The sequence below is a fragment of the Bos javanicus genome, chromosome 6, assembly GCF_032452875.1.
Source record: "Bos javanicus breed banteng chromosome 6, ARS-OSU_banteng_1.0, whole genome shotgun sequence".
NCBI lineage: Eukaryota > Metazoa > Chordata > Mammalia > Artiodactyla > Bovidae > Bos > Bos javanicus.
The window spans coordinates 818,958-831,927 of record NC_083873.1 but is presented as its reverse complement, the minus strand read 5'-3'; positions in this window follow the sequence as shown (position 1 = coordinate 831,927).

The window sequence follows — 12,970 nt, the reverse complement described above, 5'->3', positions numbered from 1 at the left end:
ATGACCCCCAAAAATCTTAATCATCTGAAAAGGATAGAATCAAATAGACACTTAGAAATGTTGTTTACTATAGACAAGTTTAAATCATGAACACCTTTCTAAGGTCAGTGATCAGAAAAAGTCTTTCCACCCCTACAGACACTGAGGATAAGGCAAGATGTGACTAAAACACTGGCATGAGTTGGCATGAAGGATTTCAGTTTCCGAAAGTTTTTCTGTTCTTGGGAATTATATTTATTTTCTGACTATCTGAACTCCTTTTCCAATAATCTTATGTTAAGAGGATTGATAATCTTACTAGCCCCACATTTCAGACATTACCAAAATTCCAGGAGAAGACATACAGACAGGGAAAAACAAAAATCCTGGAATTAATGACTCAGGGAACTTGTGAAGTGCATTAATGTGACAGTTACATTGTAATGAAATCATTTAGAAAATGTAATGCTGTGGCATCTACCATTTGTTTTCTCCACATCATAAGACCCTCAGCAGAAAAATCTGTATTGGAGGACAGACTAGATTCTTAGTTCAATTAAGAATGTCTTAGTCTTCTTTATAGTAACATCAAGTATTTATTTTTAATCATCAATCATAATGGAAGATCTTATTTTCATTATCCATCATTTATAAAACTAATTCATAAAAGTCATACCCTAGTACTTGGCCAAAAAAAAAAAAAAACAGGTTTTGCCTTAATGCCACAAATTTCTTAAGGCATTCCATATTCCTCACAAAATATTTGAACTTGGGAACACTGTAGTATAACTTTGAGGTTTTTTTTTGTTGTTGTTGTCAAATAATATCATCCCATTTTGTATGATACTAATTTACTGAATTTCATTTGAATAGCTACTAATGTTCATGAGCCCAGTTACAGGAATAAATATATAACCTAGACTTGGACAAGGAAAGTATAATATTTCCCTAGAACAGGACAGCTTAAGGATGGCCATATGACAAATTCAGATTCAGTAGAATTAGTTCTAGGATATGAGGAGAATTAGATGGGGGGAAAAAGCAAGTTTTCTTTTATATTTGTCCTCAGAGCCTAAAAATCTGATACTAAAGGCAATGAGGTTACCTCCACCTAAAGAGAGATATGGTTCTGATGGGATCAGTAGAGCTTCTGGATCACGCTGTCCCTCATGTTACCCCTGGACTTTTTAGCTTCATAAGCCAATATTTTACTACTGTTCTTTCTGCTTGAGCCATTTTAAGTGCTTTCATCTCCTGTAACAAAAATAACTCTAACCAATAACTATGAGATTTGATCTTAAGAGTGACATGAGTTAACTGTAGAGAGCTAAGCAAATTCAGTAACAAGATCCTTTGCAGTCAAATGGAAAACAAAACACACGTATAGAAACCCAAACCACATACCATTTATCTGTTAATATACAATAAATATACTCATAATTTTGTACATATTTCTTTGAAAATCGATGACAGATGGATATTAAAGAGATAACAGATAGATGATAGATAAATTGATAGAGACAAACAGATTCACTGATGATCTGCCTGGATTGACACATATGTGGTAATCCAAATTTCATCTGGGTTTGGAAAATTCTGATTTCTAACCTTAGCTCTACCACTGCTCAGTCTCAGTTTTATTATATGTGAAGTAAATGTGACAGAAATGGAACCTACCTTCTAAGCTTTCATAGGGAATCTGGTGGGCTACAGTCCATGGGTTGCAAACAGTCGGACATGACTGAGCGACTAACATTCTCACTTAAGTAAGATAGTTCTTGTAAAACTCTGTCTAAAGTGGGTGTTCAGTAAACATTAGATTTTAGGTATTATTTACTCATAGATGACACTAAGGTAAACATACATCTATTTTCACTGGATATAAAGAAAAATAGAAAGTCATAATAGGCAAATATAAGACTTCTTGATTCTTTCTGATTGGACAAAGAGCCAAATCTTACTATATTTATCTAGTAAAAATTTTATGTTTTTTTTTTTTAATGAAATATAATGTAGTTGCAACCTGGCTATATATATGGCCTTAAATATCTGAATTTGTTATTACCTCTACAGGATGAATTATTTTAGCCTTTGGTTATACTGACTAGAAATGTTTGGAGAATTTAGAGCAGTTTCTATATTCTCTTTGATACAATATTTTTGTTGTACTAAATAGCCAACACCTATCTGCAGCAAGATTAACTGTTTTGCTTTTGAGAGAGGAAAGATAACAATGACAACAGCATTTGACATTTTAAAGGGAGCTAGTATTTTGGGACAGGAGAAAGGGAGATGATTTAGAATATGAATCTTCTCACTGTATTCTCATAAGTTTCACTGCCACACCTACCAGCACCTATAAAAAAGTAAGTCACTTCATATATCTAATATTTATCATAATTTATCCCACAAAAAACTAACTTAGATCCATAGAACTCACTTGATACTTTTAAAAAGATATATACAAAATAAAATCAAAATTATATTCTGTCATTTTAAACATGAAAAATCCTTTATTAAAATTCTGAGATTTTAACACATTCAATAAAGTTTTCCTTCAGCACAAAAGTACTCTCAATTTTTGTCCAGTTGATTTCCACATTAAGTCAGTTTATAATTGAGGGAACATATAAATCCTGATGATAGAAAAAGATTCCCATTTGACACATTAGCTTGGATGAAGACTTGGTTTAATCTTCACAGCTAAGAATTACATGAACTGTAATATAAAAAAATACTGAAGTAGGAGCTAAGAAATGCAGAGATATGAATGAAAGAAAATGAGAGTGTTTTGTTGGATTTACTTTCATTCTTACTGCACTTATAATTTGCATCTCTCCATGTTTCCAATTCTTTCCAGGAGCAAGTTGAAAATCAGATATGCAGCTTTATGAAGAAATCTGATCAGTCAGAAGAGAATGTCTGCTTACTTCCTCCCTCCCCCCCCAGTTCAATTCATTTTAGTCCTTATTTCTCCAGGAGAATGAAAATAGGAGCTTCTTCCTTTCATCTTCAACTATAATCTAACAGCTGGTGCTGCCAATATTTTTGTCATGAAGATTCTTAACAAAGATGAATTAACTCCAACCCTGCTGTCCTTGATTTTTCCACTCATTATCTGCTTCTTTGCTAAGCCTAGAATCTTTCTGACAATCCGTCCGAAAATAGTGTTGTATATTTGGCTCTAAGTATACATAATGAGACCTGGTTTCTGGAGCAGCTACTGGTGGGGCTGCAAGAGGAAAACTCTGATTCATCTGGTCAGATCAATACACTCACTGAAGCACTGACTCAAGCTTGTCCCTTTCCTGTGTATCAGACAGGGCAGGAATGGACATGGTGGAGCTTCCATTATGCTATTAGGAAGAGGAGGGCAGGGGAGAGAAGAATTAAGGTGAAATGTAAATGGGGAAAAAGCAAGATATGTGCTCTTTCAGTGTCAATATTTTGTGGGCGGATGACCTCAGAACAGAAAGATTTCCCCCTGTAGTTTGGAATTAAAGTTTGGAATTAAACTTTCAATTCATTATTACTGCAATAATAATAATAATATAAATAAACATTTGCAATGGTGAATATCATTAAATACCATAAGGTTTATTTGAAAAAATATATATACATAGCACCTTTACATAAAATTAGAAAAGCAATGATTTTTATTATTGAGGTAAAATTGACATATTTGTTTCTGATGTACCTGATTTGATTTTTGTATATATTGCAAAATGATCATCATCTTAAGACTAACATCAATCACCATATTTAATTACACATGTTTTTTCTTCTGATGAGAACCTTTAAGATCTACTTTCTTAGCAACTTTCAAACATGCAACATAGTTATTAGCTGTAGTCACCATACTGTATATTATATTTCCAGAACTTATTTACCTCTTAACTGGAAGTTTGTTTGTACCTTTTGATCCTCTTCACCCATCTCACCCATTCTCTACCCCTCACCTCTGGCAACCACCAATCTGTATGAATGAGTTTTTGGGTTTTTTTTTTTTTTTTGGATTCGACATATAAGTGAGAACACACAGTATTTATCTTTCTCTGTTTGACTTGCTTGACCTAGTACAATATCCTCTAGATCTATGCACACTGTCACAAATAACAAGATTTCATGATTTTTATGACATATCTCATTATATATATATATATATATGTATATATACACACATACATATACATACATACTACCTTTTTATTCATACATCAATAACTCTAAGGTTGCTCTGATAACTTGATTATTGTAAATAATGCTGCAGTAAACATAAAGGTGCATATATCTTTTAGAATTAATGCTTTCTTTTTCTTCAGAAAAATGCCAGAAAGTGGAATAAGTTGATCATATAGTGATTCCATTTTTAATTTTGGGGGAAACTCCATACTGTTTTCTGTAGTGACTGTACCACCAATTAACATTCTCACCAATAACATACAAAAGTTCCCTTTTTTCTACATCCTTGCAAGTGCAAGTTCAATAACAGGCAAAAACGAACATATGGTACAGAAATTAGGATTATTGTCTCTGGGGAGGAGGTAGTTGTAGTGTCTGAGAAAGGACCCAAGGGCAAACTTGCTGTATTTGCCATATTGCATTTCTCTATTTGGGTATTGATTCCATGAATGCGTTTCCTTTGTGATAATTCATCAAGCTATACTTGTTTCATTTGATCATTTCTGCATTTACATTATACTTAAAAAATATTTATTTTAAAGAAAGCATTAATAAAATAACCTCTAATTAGGACTTTATTTCTGAGAATTAGTTTTGTGAAGCCTTGCCTTACAAAGGAAGTATTTCCAGCAACTCACTGAGATTGCATCAACTAACAGTACAAATCGGGAATCAGGTTACTTAGGTTCTAGTTTCACCCTGATGCAACTAGTTATCTTATTAGAACTGCTGCTGCTGCTACTGCTAAGTCGCTTCAATTGTGTCCGACTCTGTGCAACCCCATGGACAGCAGCCCACCAGGCTCCTCTGTCCGCAGGATTCTCCAGGTAGGAATACTGGAGTGGGTTGCCATTTCCTTCTCCACTTGTTAGAAAAAGTCATGTCAAATGCTTGGTCTTTATATCTCCTTTGGAGAAGGAAGGTATTTAAGCTCATCTTTAACATTCCTCTGAACTCTAAAAGTCTTGTGGTTCCAAATACTCACCTTATTTAGATGTATGCCAATTTCTGAGTCATGTGAGGCAAAGTCTTTCCTTCTAACCTGGTTACAGTAAAATCCAGGAGGGGAAAAGGTCAGGGTTAAGAAGAACATACTATATAGTATGTTGGCAAAGGGCTTATTTACAAAAGCACATGATATGTTTGTGACATGTGAAATATAAAGATGAATTTTTTTTCTTCCTTACCATGTGACATTTTAAAATCAGAAATAGTGTTTATAGAACCACCTCCCCAATGCCATATCTGTTCAAAACATTTCTGACCTTTGCAGGTTTAGGTTGTGGAATTCTGAATGTGACTTTAAAAGTAAACTAGTAAAGACTACAAAGATATTTACCCATGCAGTTAAAAAGAAATGTTTCTGAAAAACTGGAAAACAACCAGATAAGCAAACAAAAAATGATAAAGGTCATGTTGACTATAGAACAGATTACTGTTTGATAAGAGAGTTAATTATCCCATATCTCATTTTTAAAAACAAAGCAACCTACTATCTTAATTAAATGCTCAAGATGGGAAAAAAAAAAGTGCCTTTTTTTTTTCTGTAGTTTTCATTCATTTTCTTTGTGACATGAACGTGACAATTTGTTGAGAAAAATGTACCCTATATTTTATTCCTCTCTAAAGTCTGTGCAGGCTGCTGGGGTCTCCTCTATGTTGTAACTCTTGTTTTAGCCACACACAGTTGATGGAGACAGCTAATTAACTTCACTATTGTCTGAAATTTTCACCATGAGATCTTGACTGTCTGTCAAGGCAGTGTCTTCAAGACCAGGTCCATGTTTCTCACACATAGAGTGATTTGCCTTTTCAAATCTCTGAGTTGGTTTCTTGGGACCCAGTAATGAGATTCCAAATTAGGAAAGAAGTCAAGCCTGTTTTATTGTCACCGTGCTTATGTAATTTATATGCAGAGTACATCATGCAAAATGTTGGACTGGATTAACCACAAGCTGGAATAAAGATTTTGGGGAGAAAGATCAACAACTTTAGATATGCAGATGACCACCCTTATATCACCACCCTTATGGCAGAAAGCAAAGAAGAATTAAAGAGTCACTTGATGAAAGTGAAAGAGGAAAGTTAAAAAGTTGGCTCAAAACTAAACATTCAAAAAACTAAGATCATGCCATCCAGTACCAACACTTCATGGCAAATAGATGGGGAAATAATGGAAACAGTGACAGACTATTTTCTTGGACTCCAAAATCACTGCAGATAATTACTGCAGCAATGAAATTAAAAGAAACCTGCTAATTGGAAGAATAGCTATGACCAACCTAGATAGCATATTAAATAGCAGAGACATTACTTTGCCAACAAAGGTCCATCTAGTCAAGGCTATGGTTTTTCCAGTGGTCATGTATGGATGTGAGAGTTGGACTGTGAAGAAAGCTGAGTGCCAAAGAATTGATGCTTTTAAACTATGGTGTTGGAGAAGACTCTTGAGAGTCCCTTGGACTACAAGGAGATCCAACCAGTCCATTCTAAAGGAGATCAGTAATGGGTGTTCATTGGAAGGACTGATCCTAAAGCTGAAACTCCAGTAATTTGGCCACCTCATGCGAAGAGTTGCCTCATTGGAAAAGACCCTGATGTTGGGAGGGATTGGGGGCAGGAGGAGAAGGGGATGACAGAGGATGAGATGGCTGGGTGGCATCACTGACTCGATGGATGTGAGTTTGAGTGAACTCCGGGATATGGTGATGGACAGGGAGGCCCGGTGTGCTGTGATTCATGGGGTCGCAGAGTCAGACACGACTGAGTGACTGAACTGAACTGAACTGAACTGAGTGACTGAACTGAGTGAATGTGAAATGAATTTTTCACATTGCCAACTTACCTTACACATTTTCCTTTCAGCCTAATTATTTTAAAAATAATAATAAAAAAAGAACTATTCAAAGAAGATCATACTTTCAGCAACTGGTTTACCTGCCTCTCAAATTGCAGGACACAGAATGTATTCATACAGTCTTAAATTTAGGAATCTACAACTGTATTGTTCCTTGTTCTTCACACAAATTCCTCATTATTTTCTGTTCCTACCTTTTCTTTCTAATCCCAGTTTTCTTCACCTCCTCAGCACGTCCGTCATAAATGTTTTCAGTCTGAATATTGCAAAAATATCACCAGATAAGGCTTCTGCCACAGTTATTCCAAATTTCCTTACCAGGGTCATTCCAAATTTGGGTTCAGGTAGTCTTGCTCCAGATTGCACCCTCTTGGACTTGTGTTAAACTGCCTTTTACTGGGGGAGGGGAGAAGAGGGAGGTAGTCATGCATTAACTTCTAACAAAAAAGTCTTGGGAAAGTTTTATCTACATTTATCCAAATGATAAGTTTACTCATACTATTTTTTAACAATAATTGTTATTCTCATGTGAGTTATAAAAGAAATACCAATGATTACAGAAATAATTCAAATTAGACCTCATTGATTTTCTCTATAGTCTTTTATTTTAATGCCACATCATAATTAAGCATTATGCTTATGTCATTATGATTAATGCCAGATCATAGTCACTATGTTTATAATTATTAAACCATGGTTTTAATATTTAAAAGACTGGGCAAGTAGACAAATATTAATATATTGATTTCCTTTCTCTAATAAAGAACTAAGGGTATGTTTTACTATTTTTATTCTATAACAAAATTTTAAAATTTTGTTCATTCATTTATTTTATTTATTTAAACAGTATTTATAGAAATTGATGGGTTCAGGGTAGGTTGCCCCCAAATATACCATTTTTTCCTATTGATTATTTTGAATTAAAGTTACTTGAAAAACAGCCGGTGCAAGAAGGACACTCCTCTCTATCCCCCACAAAGCAAAAACAAAACTCCCAAGTGAAAGCCACCCTCTCTGCATCTGGAAGTAGAGAGACATCTTTATTGCCAGAAACAGGGATTCAGCACTGAGAGGCTATGTAAACAAAATCTGCTTAGTTTCCCTGCTAGTTACTATTCAAAGCTAAGTCTCGTTGTCTTTAAATTCTTCACAAATTTATTGCTCCTTTGTCTAAAAGGAATAAAAGCTGCCTGATTTAGTCATTTCTTTGTCTCATATTTTTATAAACTTCTGTATGTGTGAAATTAAAATCTAATTTTCTCCTGTGAATCTGTCTCATGTCAATGTTACTATTAGACCCATCAGAAGACCCTAGAAAGGTAGGAGAAAGTTTTCTTTCCATAGCAAAACATTAATCCAAATGATGAGAAAACCTAGGAAACAACACACCATATCCTTGCCTTTCGGATCTTGGAATCTTAGTGTTAGTCACTCAATTGTGTCCAACTCTTTGTGACCCCATGGACTATATAGTCTGCTAGGCCCCTCTATCCATGCAGTTCTCCAGGCAGGAGTACTGGAGTGGGCAGCCATTTCCTTCTCCAGGGGACCTTCCCAACCCAGGAATCAAACCTAGGTCTTCTTCATTGCCGGCAGATTCTTTCCATCTAAGCCACCAGTGAAGCCCCTTACAATCTTATCTATGATTAAGGATAGACTTGCTGCTGCTGCTGCTAAGTCGCTTCAGTCGTGTCCGACTCTGTGTGACCCCACAGATGGCAGCCCACCAGGCCCCGCCGTCCCTGGGATTCTCTAGGCAAGAACACTGGAGTGGGTTGCCATTTCCTCCTCCAGTGCATGAAAGTGAAAAGTGAAAGTGAAGTCGCTAAGTCGTGTCCGACTCTTAGCGACCCCATGGACTGCAGCCTACCAGGCTCCCCCATCCATGGGATTTTCCAGGCAAGAGTACTGGAATGGGGTGCCATTGCCTTCTCCCCTATAGACACTACTATATATAAATAGTCAACAAGGCCTGGTGCACAGCACAGGAAACTCTACTCAACATTCTGTAATAGTCCGTATGGGGGAAAAAAAAAAAACCTGGAAAAGAATGGATATATATATATACGTATAAATCCCCTGGAGTAGGAAATGGCAACCCACTCCAGTATTCCTGCCTGGGAAATCCCATAGACAGAGAAGCCTGGCGGGCTACAGTCCATGAGGTCCCAAAGAGTCTGACAGGACTGAGCACGCACTCACAGCATGAGTTCAATTCTCCTGAGGAGGTTGTTAATAATGCTGATTGTTGTCGTTAAGTACTAGAGAGATTTTAATTCAGAAAACCTGGGGCGAGGTCCCATGTCTACATGTTAGGAGAGCCTCAGGTGATTCTTGTGAAGAGAAAACGTTACGAGACAGCCATCATTATGAGAGACACTGGCTTTCGGTAATGAAAACTGTAGGCGTTGGATCTTACGGATAACTCTACATCTTTATATTATTCCTTTAATCAGAATCAGAATAACGTAAAACTATGCAAAAGCAGGGCTAAGAGGGAAACTTGGAGTTGTAAATGTTTACATGAAAAAAAAAGGTCTAGGGGAATAGTCAAGATGGCAGCAGGACGGCCCTGAGCGCACCTCCTCTCTGGAGCACACCAAAATCACAACTACCTTGGGACAACCATCTATGAGAAAGACTGAAACCTACCAGAAAAGGCCTTCTACAACTAAAGACAAAGAAGGAAACACAAGGAGATGAAAAGGAGGGGTGGACTCGAGATACAATCAAATCCCATCCTCCCTGGTTGGGAGACCCATAAACAGGAGAAAAACATCACAGAAGTTCTCCTGCAGACATGAGAGCTCCGAGCCCCATGTCAGGCTCCCCAGCCAAGGGCAGAGGGGTGGGGGGCCCTGCACCGGGAAGACGAGCCCCACAGAACTACTGAAAACTCCACAAATGATAGGGACAGAGTAGAGAAACAAATTAGGTAATTAGGTAGTTAATCCCACTAGGTGATTTTAAATAGAGAAAAAAGCATGGGAGAGCATTGCATGTTAAGGATCACTCAAGAAAACAGATTTCCTGAACTATAAAGCCAAGCAAGCTCGCTTAGCAACAAAACCATGCAACATGTTTGAGACAGGAAATATATGGGAACTGTTGTACTGTCTTCCCCCCTCCCCCCAGTTTATTCAAATAGCTAATTACAAAAAATGATACAAGCTTTGAAAAATACAAAATACGTAAAGGACAAAAGGATATCTTCCACCCTCCAAGTCTCATTCTCCAAAAGTAATTATAATTGAATTCTGGGGTATTCTTCCATAACTTTTCTATACACAAGTACGTATACAAAAATATTTTTAAAATACATACATTGTTCTACAACTTTATTAACCCAGTAAAGTGTTACTGATAAACATCCACATCTGTAGAAACAGATCCACTTTTATTTTAAAAGGCATGTGGTATTCTACAATATGGCTACACCATAATTTAAAAAATCCTTATTAATGGATATTAAAATTCTCTCTCCCCCTTTTTTTAAATTATCAAAATCCTATGCTAAGTATATTTGTGCAACCATTGTCAATTTTATTTGTCAGAAGCTCCCAAAATAGAGTCAAGGAAACACAATGCTCAATTTTACTAGGTACTATCAAATTGCGCTTCAAAGGAGCATACCAATTTACAGTCTACAAGTGGATGAAAGCTCTCTAGTTCCCATTTGTATTTATAAGGAATATAATGGAAACTTTTGTAGAGTTATTATGATAATTAAGTGAAGTAATACATAAAATAAAGTGCTTAAAATCATGCCTGTCATTGCTTAGCTTGTGCTAAGTCATTTCAGTCATGTCCAACTCTTTGCAACATTATGAACTGTAGCTCTCCAAGGTCCTCTGTCCATGATATTTCCTGGGCAAGAATACTGAAATTGGTTGCCATTTCCTTCTCCAACTCTTGTACTTTCTGATCAATTTTCCTTGAACTTAAAACATCTCTAAAAATGTATTCTACTTATTAATAAAATGAAAAAAATAGACATGCAACAGAAATATGAGACATTTGTTGTTCAGTCACTCAGTCGTGTCCAACTCTTTGCAACCCCATGGACTGAAGTATGCCAGACTTCCCTGTCCCTCATTATCTCCCAGAGTTTGCTCAAACTCTTGTCCATTGAATCAATGATGCCATCCCACCATCTCATCCTCTATTGCCCCCTTCCCCTTATATGCTTAGTCTTTCCCAGCATCAGGGTCTTTTCCAATGAGTCAGCTCTTCGCATGAGGTAGCCAAAGTATTAGAGCTTCAGTTTCAACATCAGTCCTTCCAAACAATAAAACAGTGGTGGCAGGAGACCCCAGTCTCAAACCCGTCAGTTTGACACCTGAGTCTGTCCTTTTACCTGCTGTTGCAACAGAGCTAAGTGGTTTGTCTAAAAATTACTCAGCTTTCCCCATAGAACTGTTTACATTTTAGCAGACTAGACAAGTTCTTACTGAATTTCCAGGAATCAGCTTAAAGACTTTCCTGGTGGCTCAGACAGTAAGGAGTCTGCCTGTAATGCAGGAGACCTGGGTTCGATCCCCGGGTTGGGAAGATCCCCTAAAGGAGGAAATGGCAACCCACTCCAGTATTCTTGCCTGGAGAATCCACTGGACAGAGGAGCCTGGTGGGCTACAGTCCATGGGGTTGCAAAAAGTTGGATACTATTGAGGGACTAAGCATAGCACGCACAAGACCCCATCTTTCCCAGTATGTTCAGTAAGTTAATTATTCCTAGGACATGCATCTCTGTGCACATTAAAAATTAAAACATAAGGAAAAAGTTATATTATACTGAAACCTGAGATGATTTGCCATTTTTAGTATGTGTTACTGACTTTTTGCTCATTTCCATTGCACCATGACAGGGACAAGAAAACTCCCCTACCTGACATGGAGGAGGAACTAATGATGAAAACTGATGTCTACTCAGGAATGAGGGAGACAGTGGCCTTATTCCTGCCACACTTTTCCTTTGATTATAAAACTAACTTAATGACTTCTTGGGGTGTGTCACCTGCTCATCACCTACTTGTAAGCCTCATAAAGGTCCTATTCTAATAAATAACTTCTTGCCTATCACTTTGCCTCTCATTGATTTTTTTTTTTTTTCTGTATTGAGTCATAAAGAACCAGAGCTCATTGAAGCCCCCCAGACATGTATTTTAGTAGGTTCACAGGTACCTAGGTACTTATGAAGAAAATGGCTTAAACATTCACCTTAGCAGAGATTTGGACTCATGAAAATAATCCTAAAACAACTAGAAAATCTTAGACAAAGCATTAAACAGAGAGCTGTAACAAGTACTGTATCTTAGTTTTGATCTTATGGCAATTGAAAAGTTATTGAATAACATCTGCAAGTGATTTCAAAGTAGTAAAAACTGTTCTTGTTTAAAGATCTCCAATAAATAGCTACACTGCCTCCTCAAATTAGCAGTGCAAAAAGCTCTCTGAGGATTACATTATTTTATCATTGAATTTTATAATGGGATAAAAGTCTCTCTAAAAAAAGGAATTTATTAATTATAGCCAAATCACTTGTGTAATATCTGTCACTAGTACTCTTATATTCTAACCAACTGAATCTTAGGAATCTAATCATTTTAAGGAAGGAAACTCTCCTCAGGGGGATCTTGCTGATTTGCCTCTGGGAGAGAGGAAGGCAACCAGAAAATGTGGCAAGAACACATAGCTGAGTGTAGAGGAGACAGTTTAAAATGAAGGATCCTTCACTGAAGGGGGAAAAAAATGCACACAGGTTGTGAGACCTGTGAGTTTCACTTATTTGGGCACTTACTGAGACCTGTAGCCCTGAGACAGACTCTCAAAAAGCTGTGAGGAACTACCCCCACGAGGTAAGGGGAAGAGGCCTGTACATACGTGATTTTGGTGAAGGGGTTTATATAGTCAAGCACACATCTGGGTACAAAGATACTGCTCATCACAAACAAC